The 19427-nt window shown below is 42.4% G+C and overlaps 1 pseudogene; it reads left to right on the top strand.

Annotated features, from left to right (window-relative positions):
• LOC149220937 (uncharacterized) overlaps nucleotides 1-8201 on the top strand; it is a 124664-nt pseudogene extending 116463 nt beyond the window's left edge.
• Nucleotides 8202-19427: the final 11226 nt, after the last annotated feature.

Below are 19427 nucleotides of genomic sequence, written 5' to 3'. Positions count from 1 at the left end.
ATTTCTTTGAGAAGTTTAGAGGGTTTGATGATGAAATTTCCCATGAATTTTCTCTCTCTCTGGTCCCCCACACAAGAACTCATGCTACTTTAACCATTAGAGGCCTCTCCATTGAAATAACCCCTAAATTCATCAGTAGGGTCACTACCCTTCCTCTTGGGCTGCCTTGGAGTAAAGATGAGAAAATAATTGGCCAGGTTGTCAAGAGGAAATTTTTCCAAGATAATGAAACCCCTGTTGAAGACAAAATTGGAATTAGGAGGGCTAGTGTGTCATATCCCTAGGATGAGTTTAGCTACCAAGTGATCAAATAAATTTCTTTTGAGGGGAGGCACAACATTGTTTATGGATATCATTTCAGAATCCTCCAAGAATTGAGATATGGCATGGATACCCCAACACATCAAAAGCTCAGTATCCCTTACTTTCTCCTTCAGTTCCTCATTGAATCCAACACCAAGGTACAAGAAGGAAATTCATAGTAGCTAGCTCACCATGGCCTAATCAAGATCCTAGTAGAAGAAGCCCTCCATACCCTTACAATCCCTATAGCATGGGAAGTTTTCAGATAATGACAGTCGAGGATGACATCAAGGCATTAACCTATGATGTCAGTCCTGCTGTCAGTGAGGAGGTAGAACATCAAGGAGGAGAAGATGAAGTCAGTGGTGACATAGAAGAGCAAGAGAGGAAGGAGGAAAGAAAAGAAATAGAGGAGGGGAGAGTTGAAGAGACAGAACAAGAGGTAGAAAAAGAGACAAAGCAGGAGGAGGAAAAAGAGACAGAAGAGGGAGGAAAGGATGCAGAGAGGGTAGAGAAAAGAGAAGAGTCCCCTGAAACATTGGAAAGAGCACCAATATCTGCCCTCACTACCCTCAGTACACCAGTCAAGCAGAATAAAAAGAGGGAAATAAAAACCTCCATGTATTTCAGGGCAAGGAAGAGTACCAGAATTAAAACAGGCAAACCTTAGCCCTCATCAAAGACTCCCATTAACATTGAAGAGTCACCATCTACCAAGGTGAAAGAATCTCCTTCCAAGACACCCATAACCTATGAAAGGAGGACTGCAAGATCTTCTACATGGAAGGGAAAGGAAATTCTACAAGACCCCAAACCAAACCTACAGGAGGTTAAAACAGTCCTACAGGGGACACTGTCCAAACTACAGGAGACACAAAAAATTGAGGAAAATATAGGAGGATAGCTAGAGGTGAAAGAGGAAACACAAGAGCTACAAGAACCTAACCCCCAGCGTAATCTTGACTCCTATTATAGACTAATTGAGGGAGGAAAGATAATCCCACAGAAATTTACAATTCCACTGTTTTTCGAATTGGAAAAAGAGAGAGTGAGAACGCATAGGTGGATGCAGATAGCCAAGTCCAAAGGAGTTGAGGATATTGGCCACATGGAAGACAAACTCAGGGAAATTGGCAGGGAATTGAGTGCTCTCAGAGACAGAGAATCCATTACAAGAAGCCATCTTGAGAATGAGAATGAATTACTAAGGAGGAAGCTGCAAGAGAAAGAGACTCATTTGGCATACATGGCTAGCTTATCCATAGAAGCATTACAATGCAAAACACCAACCAAATCTTATGGCCTCTATCTGAAGCATCAATGGCTTCAATTCCAAATAAAAACTTTGGCACAAAGAGGCATAATGCCTTTCCAAGGCTATAGGTAGTTCATGGATTTGTGCGACCAATTCACCTCCAAGGACAAAGCAAAGATGGTAGAGTTCTATCTACAAAACATGGCCCTCACAGACCTGAATGTGTGGGACCTCAATGCCAAGCTAGGGGATCTGCAATTAATGGCCATGGCATCATGGATGAACCATGAAGAATTGAGGTTAGCAGAAATGAAAAGATTGTTAATAAAAGAGTAGAATGAACCATTGAGGATAAGAGCTGAGCCATCAGATCCTATGGCACTTATCAGCACACACAACCTGCTTGTCAATGCCCCTCAAATTGCCCCTAAATATCTAGCCAATCAGGAACAAGCCATTGCACACTTTGAATATATGCTTAGGCTACTTGGGGATGACTGTTTGCATGCATGCATGAGAAGATGGAACAACCTACCCCAAAGCTTGAAGATCAAAGAATACCATTCCCACATGAGGCTGAAGGAGGCATTGAAAAGAGTGCCAATGTACAAGCACTCCATGCAATAGCTGAAGGTCAACTAGATTGACCTCAAACTGAGTCCTCCACTCATATTAGGCATGCTGGAAGGCAGAAGAGAAGAAGAAGAGAAGGAGCAGTGGAAGGACATAGACAGATTGGCATGATTTTATGGAGAACATGAGCAGACCACATCATAAGCGTGGAATGCTAGGGAGGCCACCAAGGCCATGAAAGACCAAGAGATTGACTAGGTTGCTCAGAGGATGAGAAACACCTTCAGTAGGGAGGTGATGATGAGCCTCATAAATGGGTAATTATATGGGCTCATTTTACCTCCTAACCTAGTCAAATCAACCATTCTCTTAGCTTATTGTATGATTTTCTGATTATATTTATCCTTATAGGGTGAGTTGAGTTAGTTATTATGCCATGTGGTCTAACATGTATTTAATGCAGATTATTGATGGATTTCGAGGTTAAATTCAAGGATCTAGTGGTCAAACTGCAGAAATAACTTGAAGTAGACAGAGGAGAGGACTTATAGGAGGGAATATCCCTCATTTATTTCTCCTCACTTTGAATTCCCCTTCATTCAGCTCAGAGTACAAGCAGTTGAATCATGCACTGGAAGGCAGCCGAGCAAGTGGAAGATGATTGATAGTTATCTCGAGTTTTAGAAGCCAAGCCTCCCTGATTTAAAGGAAGATATTGGTAGCTTTAGATGCATAAGTAGAGAGGCCTAGGGCCTCACTAGGGTTGACTTTTTTTTGCTTGTGTAAACTTTGCTCAAATTTTGAGCTTACTATTTTATGACAATTTTAAGTAATCTTGCTATTTTTTGATAATGAAGATGGAATCCTTTTTGAGCTAGCACTGAGTTACCTTAGAGGGCTGAAGCTCTTGGGTTAGGGCCCAATCCAAGTAGCCAATCTTCTCTTTACTTTTATTTGTATGCTTTAATTCAGTTTGTAGATTAGTTTGATGTTAGATGTATTTCTCTTATGGTTAAGAGTAGGTTGCTTTTGATGATTTAGTAGCTTGCTTCCATTTGTGATTTTTGTAGCAGGTTAAGCAGTGATCAGAGAAGATTCAAAAGGATAGAAAAATTTCCTTGGCCTTTGTTCCTCCCTCTGGGACCATGATTTGAGGCAAATACTCTCTTGCTACCCCAAAAACACAGATTTCCCTCATTCCTAGGACTTCTAGTGTTTGCAGCTCTCTAGTAGGTTGATAGTCCAATTTTTATTTACTTTAGATCTTCTTTATTATGTTAACTTCTTGATTTTCAATAGTCCTTTCGTATGCTTTCCTTTCTTACAGCATTTCCCAGCATTTCCTTCTATACATCATAGTTTAGGCCATTTTAATGCAAAACTCTGTTTTTCCTAGGATGCACTCATTTCATTGGTTGCTTGGTTTTCTTGGTTGACTGTCAGTTTCTATGTAGTAGATCTCTTCTAGTAGTAGGCCAGCTTACCAGAAATCACACCCTCCATCTGATCCATTCCCTATAGGTCTCCCAAACCCCACCTCAATTCTGCCCTAGTTTCCTTCATTTTTCATAGAATTTCTTCCTCTCTCCTTGAGCAAACCCAATCATCTTTCTCTCTCCTAGTGATTCATGGTATACCTTAGGTGCCCTAACACCTCATTCCAACCTTCATCCACCTTTTACACCCATCTCACACCCTCAAAATAGCGAAAATTTCTCTCGACCTCGTCCTATAGGCCTCCTATAGTTTCCCTATTTTCATCCTGTAGTTTTCCTGTAGGCTTTCTTTTGAAGTCTGAGTGTGGGAAAATCCTCCAGAAGCCCACCTAAGACCTCCTAGGACCCATCCACACCATCCTACATCCTCCCAATCTCCAAAACCACCCTTTAACGCCACCTATTTGCTGCCACACTCACACACAATAAATTAGATGCATGTTAAATTCACATAAAAACACATAAAAATCCAAAAATATGTTTTTTGCTTATTTGCTTCCAGAAATAGCATGGTTAGATGTTTTTTACTTCCTTGACTAGGTACTGGCATTTCTTTCATGGTTTTCATAGTGTTTTTGGCAAAAGTAGAATTAGCTTGTTAATTAGGGTTTACTAGGTTTTTCTTTACATTCCAGACTTTCTCCTTTCTATAGTCAGAATAACATCTATAGAGTAATATTTCTTTCCTTTCATCACACATAGAGCTTCTTCTGAAATCTATAGAAGTTGGCTTGAGCTCCTAGTGATCTCATGCCGGCAGACCAAGTGACAACCTGCAGTGAGAACTAGTACTTCTGCATATAGCACCGACGCTTCCAAGTTTGTTATGAACTACCGGGTTGATAAAAGTAAAGTTGGCAACCCATGAGTTGTAGCATTCTTGTTGCAATACTGGCACTCACCATGTCCCTGACTTTATCCCCAATTTTTTCAAGGTCCCCTTCTGTGAGGACCATTGAGTCAATGCACTTTTTCTTGTCTGATTCGTGCTTCTTCATTTGGCCCAACAGTTGTCTCCTTTTTCCATTTCGATAGCCTAAAAGGAGTGCTCTGCAAGTCACCCCCACCTCCTTCCCGCTCTGACTACTCATGCTCTTCATTATGCTGGGAAGTCAATTCCTCTACTTCCATTGTGTCTTTCTATCCAATGTGCTCTTTCTCAGCATGTTCTTTTTCAACAATTGCCTTAGCAACATCTTCTTTCTTCCTTTTCTCGGCCAATGCCGACGCCAGTGCCTGTGCTTCTTCTTTTGGTTTCTACACAGTTTTCATCTACGTAGCTAAGATCCTCCACCTTGACTGGTACCTACGGCAACATTCGTTGGTTCTCACCACTCCACTGGCCAAATCCCCACAATTTCCTGCACGTCTGTCTCTGAGACTAGGTATGGTAATTTGTGCCAGATCTGTGTAGGGCCTCACCTCACCCGAATAGAGACATTATGAAAGTAGGCCTTAAACTCCGGGAAGGGCCGTAGTTGCTTAAACAAGGTTGGAGAAAACCTTGGCCGCTGAATTATCACTATGTGTAGGGCCTGACCTAGGTTCAGAGTTATTCACGCCAACCAACAAAACCTTACACTATTGGCCCTTTTGGCAATAACCTGCATAGCGCAGGCTGCAGTCTCACCTAAAGCAGTATTGGGGGATGCTAGAACCAAGTTTCTGCATCCAGAGACCGTGTGATGTATATTCTGAAGCCCTTGCAGCTCAAATCTACCTTCGCATAGATATATACCTTCCTAAGGTCCACTACTGTAACTATATTCAATTGGCCTCTAGGTCCTCGCGAAGGGATGTGATTGTGCTTATCAGACCTAAAAGAAGTAGGTTCAAAAATTTCGCTCAGTAAATAACAACCCTAGATAGGCCTTCGCACAGATATACCCATTCGAACAGTTTGTAATAGATCTATTTAATATCTTCGCAAAAATAGTTCATTACACTTTTCATGCATGAGTATTAAAGATTTAATAGATTCACACAGAGAATACAGTTTATTTCATAGAAACAGATCATTAAGTGATGATTCATAAGCTTAAAGATAATTAAGAACAAGGCACAGATGCAATAGATTCGGTCCAAAACCAGTGTTTATTAGATTCAACATTCAATTTACAGACTCTTCCACCCTACGCACCCAACTATAGGGGCCCGTGCACTCAGCTATGGACTTGCTAAGGTCTTTGCACACTCAATTGTAGGAGCCTTCTCCTTTCACCTAAGTACAACAAGACAAAGCTTTCCTACCTTTTCACTTTTCCCTTAAACTTTCTCTTCACCAAAAGTTATCTTTCTAGACTCACTATGACTCAAATATGTATTGCCTTTCTATTACAATACCATGGCCCACGCCCTATGGGTGACTCTCAAAACCATCCTATCACTTACCCATACAAGAGGTTAAATCCCCTTTGACTCTTACTTAACTGCATGATCCACTTCCTCATTTCGTGGATACTTTACATTCTTTACAAAATTCTAATCAAAAACATATTAAACTAACCAAAATTGACTCTAAGGACCCTATCCCAACAACAACCATAGTATTCATTTATAATCCCAGGAATTTCATGTTTTGTTAAGCATAATAGCAATTCACCAATAGGATCCTTCTAATAGAGTTGACCATTACAGATGACAAACTTTTGTTCTTGCAGTCTCAAAGTTTTGTACTTAGTCTAGTTAAAATTAAGTGGGCACTCCAGAAACAACAAATAATGGACAATAGGTGTGTACCAATTAGAATAAAGATACTTATAAGAAATTTTACTAGCTTGTTCATTAGATTGGCCCTCCTTTCCTACTAAATTTGGCTTAGAAGTCTCAGCCAAAACAATTATTTCTGTTGGACACCTAATCCTAAATGGTTAGTGTGGAAGTTGAATGGACAAAAGCAGTCCAAGAGACCTTGGGATCTGAAACCCAAGAGTCACATAATGTACTATAAATGTATATCTTCTGTTAATAAAAATGTATTGCATGTTTTATCTTTCATATTGTCTTTGTTGTCCATGTGTGTTTAACATGGTATCAGAGCCGACGATCTCATACCCTGCTCAAATATGAGCCACTTGTTTTCCGTGGCCTTTCTTACATGCCAGTCCTGTACATTCATATAATTGTCAGTACTGCTATATTAGGAGGTGCCTGACAGTCCCTGCGATTCTTGACCTACCACTCTGTTGTTTACCAAATATGCATCTGTTAGCGTGCATGCAATTCTGAAATTAGTCAGAAATTTGTGGCGACCATAACGCATCTGTCATAACGCTCTCTGGCGCACCAGTGCTGTCATCTTCCATAACCGCTCCTGCATGAAATCATTTGTTGTCGTTCTGTCCATTGTTTTGCTCCGTCTCTGGGCTTTGTCCACTAACGCATCTGCCTGGCCTGAACGTTTGTCTGGCCTAACATGGCTTCTTCTGCCTAAACGGCTTTAATGCCCTCTGCGTGACAACGCTTGTCTCTGACCTGCATAGACCTGACAATTCACCTCATTATTCTCACCTGCGTTACTGAATGTGTTTGAATAGCCATTAAACTTGAACGCCTCTGTCCTGCGTCTCTGCCATGCCTGTGCTGCCCTAACGCTCTCTCACCTAATGTTCTCTCACCTAACGCTCTCACCGGTCTGAGAGACTCCATACGCAGTTGGATTGTTGAACGTTGCCTGACAAAGAATTGTGGAGGACGCAGCTGGTATCATCGTTCTGAATGTGCAGTGCATTTGAAAGGCTGCGGAGGGATTTCTATCAGCTGCCAGCATTTTACTCGAACAATGCTCCACTTCGAAGGCTGTAGCGAGATCAGTAATCTTTAACAGCACAGTACTTCCTCTCGTCACAACACTGGCCAGGGCACGGTTTTACTGGCGAATTGGGTGCGTTCTCTTCTTCGGTTCTCACAAGTTCATAATTTTGAGAAACCCAATGATGAGCATGCTTTACAGCTATTGAATGAATGTGCGATAGATATGCTTGAAGAATTTCCAGATATATTATTTGCATATGCATGAGTGATGAGTACAGTTTTGTGATAAAGAAGTCAAGCACTGTTCATCAAAGGCGTGCCAGTAAGATAGTGTCACTTATGGTTTCATTCTTTTCCTCCACATATTTTATGAAATGGCACAAGTTTTTCCCACATACGGAGTTGCAGTATCCACCTTCTTTTGATGGACGGGTCGTGTGCTATCCTTCGACTTCCATTCTTCGAGATTACCTTGCTTGGCGTTAAGTAGATTGTGACCCAAGCCACATAAATATAATACCTGCTTTTGGATGTTGGTAAAGTCAGGGAAGAGTGCCACGGAGGCTCAGAATGTTTTGAAGGGTACTCAAACACAGGAAAAGAATGAACTCATTTTCCAGCAATTTGGTATCAACTATAACACACTTCCTACTATTTTTCGTAAGGGATCCTGTATATTTAAGAAAGAGGTTGATGAAGTTGTTAAGTGCACTGAAGCTGGAGATCCTGTTATAAGACGGAGAAGGAAAATAGTAGTGCAGCACTGTGATATTATTGGGAAGAATCTCTAGGATGAACATCCTTATCTACTGTCGGATTAATAATTTTGAATGAATTCGGCCCTTGAAACAAGCTTTTATATGCATCGCTCAGAAATTCGTGTGAAGGGGATTTCAGGGGGGTCGGTTGCTTCGCCGTTGAATTAATGTGGTATTCTCCGTGTGATTATCTACGTTGATTAGCTGCCTGAATTTGGAGTTTTGTTGGGAGACGGGGCGACGGAGGAGGTTTTCTGCGAAAACACAATGAATCCTCGTGTTACGTATGGTGGGAAACACATATTTATTGTAAGTGGTTCCATGGTATTTTCATGTCTGATACTCCATTTGAAAAGCCTCTACAAACTTTCCAAGCCAACGTACGCTTAAGGTCTGCTAGTCTTCACCAGGGTCATGTGGATGCGCACCGTAGTGGTGCTGATGTTGTTCTCTGTTAATGCTGTCATCCAATAAGATTGAACCATACACCAAAACTGCAACACGAAATCTTGTTTTTAATTCGAATTGTCCGCTCCGTTTTGTCTGGAGATGCGTATGTTTGTAGTGATAAGCGTGCAGTCTGGCTATATAAGTTGAGCAGCTGGGTAATCTTACCACCACCTCCGACAGAAGAAATTTTCTTCAGTTGTTTTGAATTCGAATTGAGAATTGGGGATTATAAATTCTGTCTAGCAGAATTGCAGTTGATTTGAATTCGAATTGAGAATTGAACAGTCTGTTCGGCCATCCTGCTCATGTAAATTCTGTGTAGCAGAATTCTCACTCTGAGTGCTTTACACCCATCACCAAACTATCATAATATTTTCTTTTCTGTGTCCGGCAAAGGTAAATAGTTGCTACTTGTAGTCAACTTGTTCAGAAAGCAAAGAGTAAATGGTTTTTGTAAAGATGAAACGAAAGACAGTTTGGTGAAATACTCGAGTCATTGTTCAAAGCTCAGATGTATATAAGACTACAACGGTTTAATTGCTTGTGCCAAAAATGTATTGAGGCCTTCTAAATCGAATCACTCTGAATATATACTCTTGGTTGTTTCCTTCAAGATATTGTTGTGTACTTACAATTGTTCAGAAGACTCTGTGCTGATTGGTCTGTTGGCATTTTGGGTCAGTTTCTAGCATACCAGAATAAGTTTGTCACAATTTGAATGCCATTTAGAGGCTGTTTGTGTGGATGTATATTCTTCTCACTAGCTGATACTGAAGTGTTGATATACGTTGAAGAGTGAACGAGTATTTGAAGGATCCAAGCAAGTTTGCAATTGCTGCTGCTCCAGTGTAGCATTGTATTTAAAACTCATTATAGTGCATTAATTCCTTGATTCCACTGCTGCATAAAGATTTTGGTGAGCTGATATAATCTTTTATATTGCACACTGATCATTTGCTAACATTTATAAAGGATATTGCTGTGTACGGTTACTTTTCTGCACTAAGTAATAATTGTGATCAGTTTTTAAGGTGTAAACCTGACATTGAAGAAAAATGGCCAGAACCAGTGAAGTATTAGAGTTCATGAAAACTCTTATACAATCTACTGTTGATGACACATTACAAATCAGCATAGGATCTCTTTCAGAAATTCAGACATGTCTACAAAATGCACAGGAAAAGATTGATTTTTTGCAGCTTGAATCACAGCTATAGCAAGAAGAGCTACATCAAAATAGACACCATCCTGACCCTGTTTTTGTTCTAAACATTGAGACAACCACCCATCAATAGCATGTTAATAATGTTACGGTTCATTCAAATAAAGCAGTAGTTGTATATGCAGATGCAGAAACTCAGTCTGCACTTCTCAAGCCCATCATCAGACCTTGGGAACAACTTGTCCACAACAAGCACAAAATTGGTCTTGGATATGACAAGGACTTGTCCTTTCATATTCCAGACTATGCCAAACCCATTCAGTTTCAGAGTGCTGGATTCATTCATGACAGTTCACTTGCTCCTCATGACAGTTTAGATGCTCCTCATGATAGTTCAGCTTCAGCTGTTCCAGACTCTGCTCCTCTTCCACAGCAACAACAACAACAGATCGTGAAATGCCAACACTGTGACCGAGTTGGACATTTGAAAGATCATTGTTTTGATCTTCATCCATGTAAGCACTGTTATAAAACCAGTCATTCTTCACACAGATGCTTCAGCAACAAACACCCTAAGAACAAAGATTCATCTTGGATGGATCGCTTCTTGGCAATGGGCATCAACAGCCAAGAAGATATTCCAAATGCATGTTAGAACTTGTTCTAGAGTATTGAGAAGTCTTGCAGTTGAGTTTTCTCCATCTTCTCACCTTGTATCTGACAGGGGGGAAAATGATGGTCATCTACAAGCTTCAAAGCCACATCAAGCGAGCCTGAGCCACAACCTGCCACACTAGTTTTAGAGTTGTAGCCAGAGACAAAGATGCCCCTGAGCATGCCTTCAGTTGGCAATCTGGGACACTTCCTCAAGCAGAAGACTTCAGCTTCTTGCTAGTTTTGGAAGAGTTTCAGGAACACAATTGAGAACACTTCCTCTAGCAGAAGACACCAGCTTCTTGCCAATTTTGGAAGAGTTCCAGGAATTGCATTAAGCATTCCAGAGTTGTTGGTCATCCTTAAACCATCACAGGTTGAGACTTCCCTTTTCAGGTTGAAGTTTTACCTTTTATGCGGGGTGAGACCTCCCTTTTATGGTTGAAGGTTTCCCTCTTTAAAACAATAGGATCACTTCCTCTAGCAGAAAACTTCAGTTTCTTTCCAGTATTGGAAGAGTTCCGGGAACTCCACTAAGCGTTCCAGTGTTGGTGGTCATCCTTAAACCACCGCCCTTTATACCAACATTTCATAGAGCACATTCAGCCTAGTGCTGCCATGCATTTTTTGCACATTTTGTATTACAGCTCTCTTCTTGGACTCATACATAACCCTTCGGATGAAGGGGGGGAATGTTGGACACCTAATCCTAAATGGGTTAGTGTGGAAGTCGAATGGACAAAAGCAGTCCAAGAGACCTTGGGATCTGAAACCCAAGAGTCACATAATGTACTATAAATGTATATCTCATGTTAATAAAAAATGTACTACATGATTTATCTTTCATATTGTCTTCGCTGTCCATGTGTGTTTAAAAATTTCTATCGCTTGATAGTTTGCCTCTAATAAAATCTTGGCTAAACCTTTCCCCTTTATTAATTTAGTTGGATTGATTTCCATGTCATACTCCTAGATCTTGGCTATCCACTTTCCTCTCCTACCCTCACTATCTCTTTGTGTGAGAGTGTCCTTCACAACTATTGTAAGAACATATGAAATTATTTTGGACTATAAAAAATAGGTCCTGAAAGCTTTCATGGCCTTAACCAGAGCATAGGCCTATTTTTCCAAGATGTCATACTTCAATTCTGCATCCTTCAATACTTGGCTGAAAAATTCCACTATTTGTTCTTTCTCTTCTTCATTCTTCTACAATAGAAAAATTGTAATAGTGTTAGGGGATGCAAAAGAAAAGATAAGAAATGGCTTTTGGTAATTTGGACTAACCAAGATGGGAGCATCACCAAAGGCCTTTTTAATTCTGGCAAATGATTCTCTTGCCTATGTAGTCAATTTAACCTCTTTGTCTTTTTTCAGCATGTGTTGGCTTGTTGGGGACTGAACCAGGTTCAGAATTAGTTAGCCAACCAAATCCCTACACTACTGGCCCTTTCGGCATCAGCCTAAGGAGCGCGGACCGAAGTCTCACCCAAAGCAGTATGGGGGGATGATGGAACCAAGTTTCCGCACCTTGAGATGGTCATGATGTTGATATATTCCTTCTAATCCTACCTTCACATAGGTCACTTAGTTCTAGGGCTTTCCAGACTAGCCCTCTATTCCACCCTTCAGTACCTCCGCGAAAAGGTATTATTGACCTTCATGCAACCCTAACCTTTGATACAAATACTTTTGCGCTACTAAGGCAGTGTATTGCACAGATTGTCAAGTTATCTTAAGAATCTTACTTATCTTATTAGATAATCATAGTTAGCACCGTGTAAACATATATACTTATTTGTGTTTAGTTATCCAATGTAATTACATACATTTGTGCATCACATAAGCATTATAAATGATATTCATACACAACATGACAAGATACATTAATCGGAACAAAGACAGGGAATTTAAAAATACTTCTCTTTATTGATATCTTCAAGTGATTATAGATTATATCTGCCCTGCACACACAATTGCAAGGGTCCGTGCACACAACTATAGACTTCCACCCTAAGCCTATACGCACTCAGCTATAGAGCCTCTACCTACGCTACGACCAGAAACTTAGACTTCTTACTTCAGAGCTATGACTATCTTCTTGACTATTCTACTTAGAGCTTACTTACTTAGCTCTTTTTATACAATCCCATGGTCCGTGGACCATGGGTAGATCTTTTACAACTGACTTTACTTTACAAAAATAAGGGCAGACAACCCCTTATGACTCATTACACCTTCACGCTCTACGACCACAAAATGCGGAGACTTTACAAGTTTATTATAAAATTCGACCCAAAACATGGGCTTTTAGCCCCAAAACTATCCTTAGGGGATCCCGTTCCCAATAGGCCGCCAGAAAAAACATCGTGACTCATCCTCGAGTCTCTCGACAGGTGCGAAGATCTTTGCACGAAGACCTTCCAGTTGAACTCGTATGACTGCAACCTCAATAGTGCGTTGTGTAGCCGCCTACTTCACACCTTGGACCATTTGCTCGGTCACTGCTCCTGAAATGTTGTTATAGACATATTTGGGCACTGCAACCCCAATCGTATATGTCCATAAACCAAGGGCTTCTAAGTTCCTAAAAGTCTTGTTTCATACCCTAAAGGAGCAAGGTCAGCTGATTACATCATCTCCCAGAAGTTCTCCATGAAAAACTACTCAAAACTGGTCAAAGCAGGACCATACAGACTGCCCAGTGCTAAGGGTGCGATGCATCTCACCTGCCACATGAAAAAAGTGTGATGCATACTGGAAAGCCCTTCTGTAGGGTGCGATGAGTGAGAGCAGACAAATGGCACAAGCAGTTTGCTAGGTGGAGACCCTGAGAATCTTCTAGAAGTTGCTCATTTGACACTTGCCTCTCTGAATTCGCCCAAGGATGAGTAAGAGATCATGAAATCTCCAAGTGGAACCAAGAACTATCAGAGAGATGACACTAATCAAAATCCCAAAAGCTGACTCACCCCCCTGCAAACATCTATATATGGATCCCTCATCCGAGAGATCCAAAGTCTGGAATTTTGTAGTTTGCAAGGAAGTGTTGTTGGTTTCTCTTTGAAGACATTGTTGGGTGATCTTGGTTTGTATGAGGTGAAGAGGGCTTTCATGCTGGGAGGATGGCACTGGGTCAGACCAAGTGGTTGTAATCCTCTCTTCTACTACTTCTATCAATAAATCTATTTGAGTTTTCCTCCATATTCTTGTATATCTCTGAATATTGTGTTGATATATGCATTTGTATGGTCAATATATATCTGACCCTATGTTGTTTACGGTGATATGATCTCTATGATTTGATGGCATTATGCTGCTTTGACTCTATAGGTGCTCTTTGAAGCGGGATAAGTAAGGAAGGAGTGGTGAGATTCTGTCAAAGGGGAAAAGAAACAAGCAAGGAGCCAAGTGAAAGACTGAGGTTGGTACTCTCTACTTCTTTCTCATCTATCTCTCGTAAAGGAAAACAAAAGTGACTTTAGTTTGTTTGTTTCTAAGATAGCTACCCGTCTTAGTGGGACTAGCAGTTCTAAATAGACACTAGTTTTCCCGATAACAACTGTCGGCCTAAATCTTTTGCTGCATTGCTTGTAGAGTCGCAAGCTTTCCTTCAATAGAGCCTATTACCGTGTAAGCTTCATCTAGCCGGGGCTTTAGCCTTGCCTTCAGCATTGCTTCCTTGTGTAGCGCTGCATCCACCTGTTCTTTCAACTTCTTGGCCTCCCGCAACTTCACTAGTCTTTGTGTTAGCATGACGGTTTGTGCTATGCCCTTGACCTCATCATAGTGCTGTTGTAGCTCGCGTGCTTCTGTCTCTAGTCACTGTACATTGGGCTCATCTTGCAAGCTTGTCAGGACCTCAAACGACTGCTCAAAAAGTTGTGTGCAGTCTGCTACTACATTGTCCACCGTCGCTATTGCTTCTATGATAGCAGTCGCCCATTTCTCCTTCACTTCTAGCAGAGTTGAAGGCTAGGCCTTCAACTTTAATTCCATGATCCGTAGGTTCAACTCCAACTGAACCTTCCCCATCTCACTATGAGTGTCATGCACCCCTGTGGCTAGCTTGCAGATGCGCATCTCGACTGGCTCCTCCTCAGGAATGGCCAACTCTGGGACCATTCGACATCCCTCCTCGATGAACTACATAATGAACTTATTCTTATTGGTCACCTCGGTCATAGCGGTGATGGTAGAGTCTCACTGTAGTGCCATCTGCTCATTGTTGATCTAGTGTTCACTGATCTCTTGGAGGGTGCGGTGCTCATGGGCCCTCAACTTTGTAATCACTCCATCTTGCAAGAGGTGGAGTGCTTCTCCATGGAGCACTGCTAGATTCAATCCTAGTCCCTTTAGGGTGCTAATAGTGGGCCTGTCAGCTTCGTTCTCCATGAAAAGTGCTCCATCAGGCAGCACTATCGCACTGGAGGCCTTCGCGCGTAGCATCTTGGTAGCCTCTGAAGTGTCGATAGCAAGGCTGGTGGACACCATGCTAGCCTAAGATGTGTGGGTTTGCAGCTCTTATAAACCTATCTGGATAACCCCCATGATTATCTACTGCTGCTACTCAAATTTTTGTAGGGCCTCCGCAGTGACATCCCGCACCGTATTACTGATGTCGTGTAGATCACCCTCTGTTAGCTTGATAGGGTCTAGTGATGTCTTGGCAGCCTTTGATTTCTTCCTGGACCCTCATTTCTCCTGCTCCCTTGGGTGCTTGATGCGAGCGAACATCTCCTTAGGGTCTGTGACATGCTGTTCTGTCTGCTTGTTTGTCTCCTCCTCTGTCCTAGGTGAAGGCGACCTCGCGCCTTTGTCAGAGCCTCGCTCTGTGTCACTTGTCTACTTCGTTTTCTGATACGTGGCCTTGTGCTCCGCCTGCGCCTTGTCAGTGGCCTCCTTCTTCCTTTTTTTGTCCAGCTGAGTCATCTTTAGCTTGGCCTCCTCCTTCTTTCTCTGTGCGATAGACTTTCTTCCTCCTACCGCCAAGTCTATAGTAGCGCGCAACTCTACCGGCCATTAATCAAGTACCGCATCAATGGCGTCATCCGTTGCCAGGTAAGGCAAGTCGTACCATTTTTGAGTAGGGTCCTTCCATGCCCTGATGGACACATGGTGAAAGTCTGCTTTCAATTTTGCATAGCCTTGCAGGTTGACATACACTATAGGTGACAATTGCGGTTTGTGATTGATGGCCATGCAGATGTTCATCTCCATCAAGATCCAGAATATCTTGTTGTCCCTGATTCACTACGTGTCCTTGGTTGCCCACAGCGAAGCGTACTTCGCTGCTTCTAGTAGGTCTGGTGCAATCGAAGGGAATTGACTATCCTCTGGCAGCTCCCATGCTACCAACACAATTGACAGCAAGATCCATGCATAGTGGAATGTCTTGCTGAGCTCCTGCGCTTCATGGTAGTTTGATAGGAACTCTCCTCAAAGGTAGTCTGACTAGTTGAACTGGACTCCTTCGGTGCACTAGGCTGCTAGCGTGACGACAAGCACCGACACCTCATCGGCGTGACACTTCCTCATCACTTTCCCTGCTAGAATTTGTGTAGCTACCTTTACAGCAGGGTCACAGATGTTGGATATGGCATATCCGCGCGACTTCTTCACCAGCTTAAACTTTTCTTTCATGGATTTCATGAGGGCCTGCTCACCACCTTTTCCACCAAATATCATGGATGGATTCTCTCTTGTATACGACAACCACGTTATCATGTGAATCAATCTATCTGTGATGGGTATTGTCTCCTCTAGCCACAGACACCCATCATGCACTAAGTACAACAGCTGCTTGATGGCCAATACTGTAATCAGGGTACGGTTGTAGTGTGACACCCAAAGCAAGTTGAGCAACCCTACCTTGTCCACTCCTCTAAGCCACCTCTGCGGCTCTATTGTGGTCATTTCGGTGTTGGTATCGATGATGTGGCACATCAACTGCTTAGTTGCCAGGTGTGGGAAATTCTCATGATTAGCCAAGTCACAGTCCTCAAGTTTCAATAGAGGAAACCACCCCAAGCGCGATCCTTCGAAAACAATCTCATTTGGCAGCAGAGGGGTTTGCAGGGGGGTCTTGCTCTCATCGACATCTTTCGTCACCTTGGTTTTTCCCTTGTGCATAGGGAGATACTCAGGCAACTGAGTGATAGGGTCGGCACCCTAGGCTTCAACCTCCTCCACTTCAACTCCCACATCCCCATCATCCATCGGGCTATCTTCAATTTCTTCCTCCTCCGGCTCCAAATTTATGGCTTTGCCCTTCTCCTGTGCAATAGAATTTGGTGGGTTTCTCCTTGGCGATGCATGCCTGGTATTGCAGGTTGCTTACCCTTCTTATTCTTTATTATCACCTTGGTCGAGGTGGGCTTTGGTCTCGGCGTTCTCGGTGATTTAGGGACTTCGGCTAATACCTCAGCCACCTCTGGAGCAACTACTTCTACCTCCATTTCAACTTCCGGCACCGACTCCTCTACTTTGGTATCTATAGCTTCTGTAGGTGCCGACATAACGCTTTCCAATAGTGCTCGTGATGTCTCTGATAAGTTTGCAAACACTGGAGTCACTTTCAAAGCCTTGAAGAATTCTCGGTTCATGTGTGCTTGAGAGCTCAACAAATCAATTCTCAAAATGCCAAGTGTTTTTCGCTGGACAACCATTTGTAATTTATAGGGCATTTTGAATTCAAATCTGACCGTTCCACCCAAATTCAGTTCATTAATGTCGAATTGGCAATAGATTTTCAAAGATCTGAGCCATAAATTTCAACTTAAATTCTGACCACCCGCTCCATTTAGCTGCATTTCTACCATCAAATCATGAACAGTGACTTTAACGGTTACTTTCCATTTGACCTGCACAATTTCTCCCTGGATAGTGTAGCTCCCTTCGCGCTGCCATGAACCTTGTGACACTTCCTTGCTTCGCATAGTCCTCAAATTGTGCAGCTCCCCAACCCGGGCAATGTAGTTTATAGTCTTGTGCCTCCTTTTAGCTGCATGGAGCACTAAGACAATGCTACCTTCATCTAGTCACATGGCCGGACCGCCGGTGTATGGCTTCAATCAACTACCATTCACCTTTCCTAAGAAGGGATCTCCATTCAATTTGACCAGCTATACACTCCTCCATCGGTAATCTCCTTAATGAGATAGGGCCCTAACCAATGCATTCTAAATTTCCTTGGAAATTTATCAAACTTGCTGTCATATAACAAAACCAGGTTGTTTACCTTAAAGGTGTGTAGCTTAATGTGCTGATCATGCCATGATTTTTTGCACTGCTTTTGGACCTGTTGGTGAAATCCATCTAGAAATCTCTCTTCCTAAAGCTCATCCAGCTATGCGAGCCTTTCCTCCAGGGCTCTGCGATCCGTCATACCCATGAGTGCTGCTATGCGCAAACTAGGCACAATGTATTCCATGGGCATCACTACTTCAACACCATATCCAAGCCGAAAGGGTGTTTGTCCAGTCAACTTCTTGCATGTTGTTCGATAGGCCCATAGTACTGCGGTATGCGTAGGTCCCAATCAATTCGCTGAGCATTGCAAACCTTGGTCAGCACATTATCTAGCACTTTATTGAATTCTTCCACCGTTCCATTAGCCTGTGGGTGATAAGGTGTGCTCTTTTGGTGATATACTTGAAATTCCTTCGTCAGCACACTGATCATCTCATTCAGAAAGTGCGTACCATGATCACTCATCAAAATCTTTGGATAGCCAAATCACGTCCGTACATACTCAAATAGGAACTTTGTAGCAGTCGTACCTATGCAATCCTTCACAGGTTGTGCCTTCGCCCAACGAGTCAAATAATCCATCGCCATGATAATGTTCCTCACTCACGTGTTTCCTTAAGGATGAATGGATCCCACAAAATTTATCGCCCATTTCTCAAAGGGTTTTAATGTCATCTATGGATTCAGAGGCATCTCATCCCTCCGTGATGGCCTACCAGTCCTTTGACACACATCACATGCTTTGCAGTAACCTTTTGAATCCTGATGGAGGGTTGGCCACCACAACCCTGTGCGTAGAATCTTTTGCATGGTCACTCTCCCTGCATAATGTCCTCCCGCAGCACCCCCATGAGCGTCTGCAAGGATGGTGCTTCTTTCAAACTCAGGTAAATATCGTCACAATATCTCATCAGATGCCATTTTGTAGAAATGCCCAACAATAATAGAAAAATCTACCGCGCGCACCACTAACTCCTTCTACTAGACGGTGTATCCCTCCAAGGCAGTTCCTGTCGTCAGGAAGTGTATTATATCCTCAAAATGACCATCTGCGCCACACATTGTAAATAGTTGTGCATTAGGCAATCCTCCCTTCAAATTCATGGTCTCTTCCCCTATTTCGATGCGCGACAGATGGTATGGTCTCATGTTCAGTCGTCAAGGCTTCACAATAACTTCAAAATTATATTCGTGGAATAATAGTAGCCATCTGCAGATTCTCCCCCCCAACACAAGCTTATTGACCAGGTATTTTAGCACAGAATGATCTATATACATCTTAAAATGGCCACCCAGCAAGTAGCGTCTAAACTTCTGGAGTGTGTATACCATGGCTAACCCTTCGCACTCGGTGGTGGAATAGTTATTTTCTGCCTTAGATAACCTTATCCTTGCAAATGCGATAGGATGGTCCAAGTCTCCTCCGACAGCCTGTGCCAGTACTGCTCCCAGTGCTATACATGACACGTCGACATGTACATGAAACTCCTTCTTCCAATCCAAGAAGACTAGGATCGGCGTGGTGACCATCTTTTCTTTCAATACATCCAAGATCTTCTTATAGTCCTCGTTCCAGCAGAATGTGAGATCCTTCTTCAACAACTTCTCCATAGGCGTAGTGATCTGGACATAGCCTTTGATAAACTTTCTGTAATATCTTGTATGTCCTAGGGTAGCGCGCAACTGTTTCACACTCCCTGGCACTTCCAAATTTAGTATCACCACGATCTTCACGGGATCTACGATTAATCCTTGTCTACAAACCACATGAC

Source organism: Pinus tabuliformis, chromosome Q (assembly GCF_031772625.1).
Source record: "Pinus tabuliformis cultivar Carrire ecotype Pingquan chromosome Q, CPIR1, whole genome shotgun sequence".
NCBI classification, from domain to species: Eukaryota; Viridiplantae; Streptophyta; class Pinopsida; order Pinales; family Pinaceae; genus Pinus; species Pinus tabuliformis.
The sequence above is the reverse complement of the archived record's forward strand: the minus strand, read 5'-3'. Positions and strand labels throughout refer to the sequence as shown.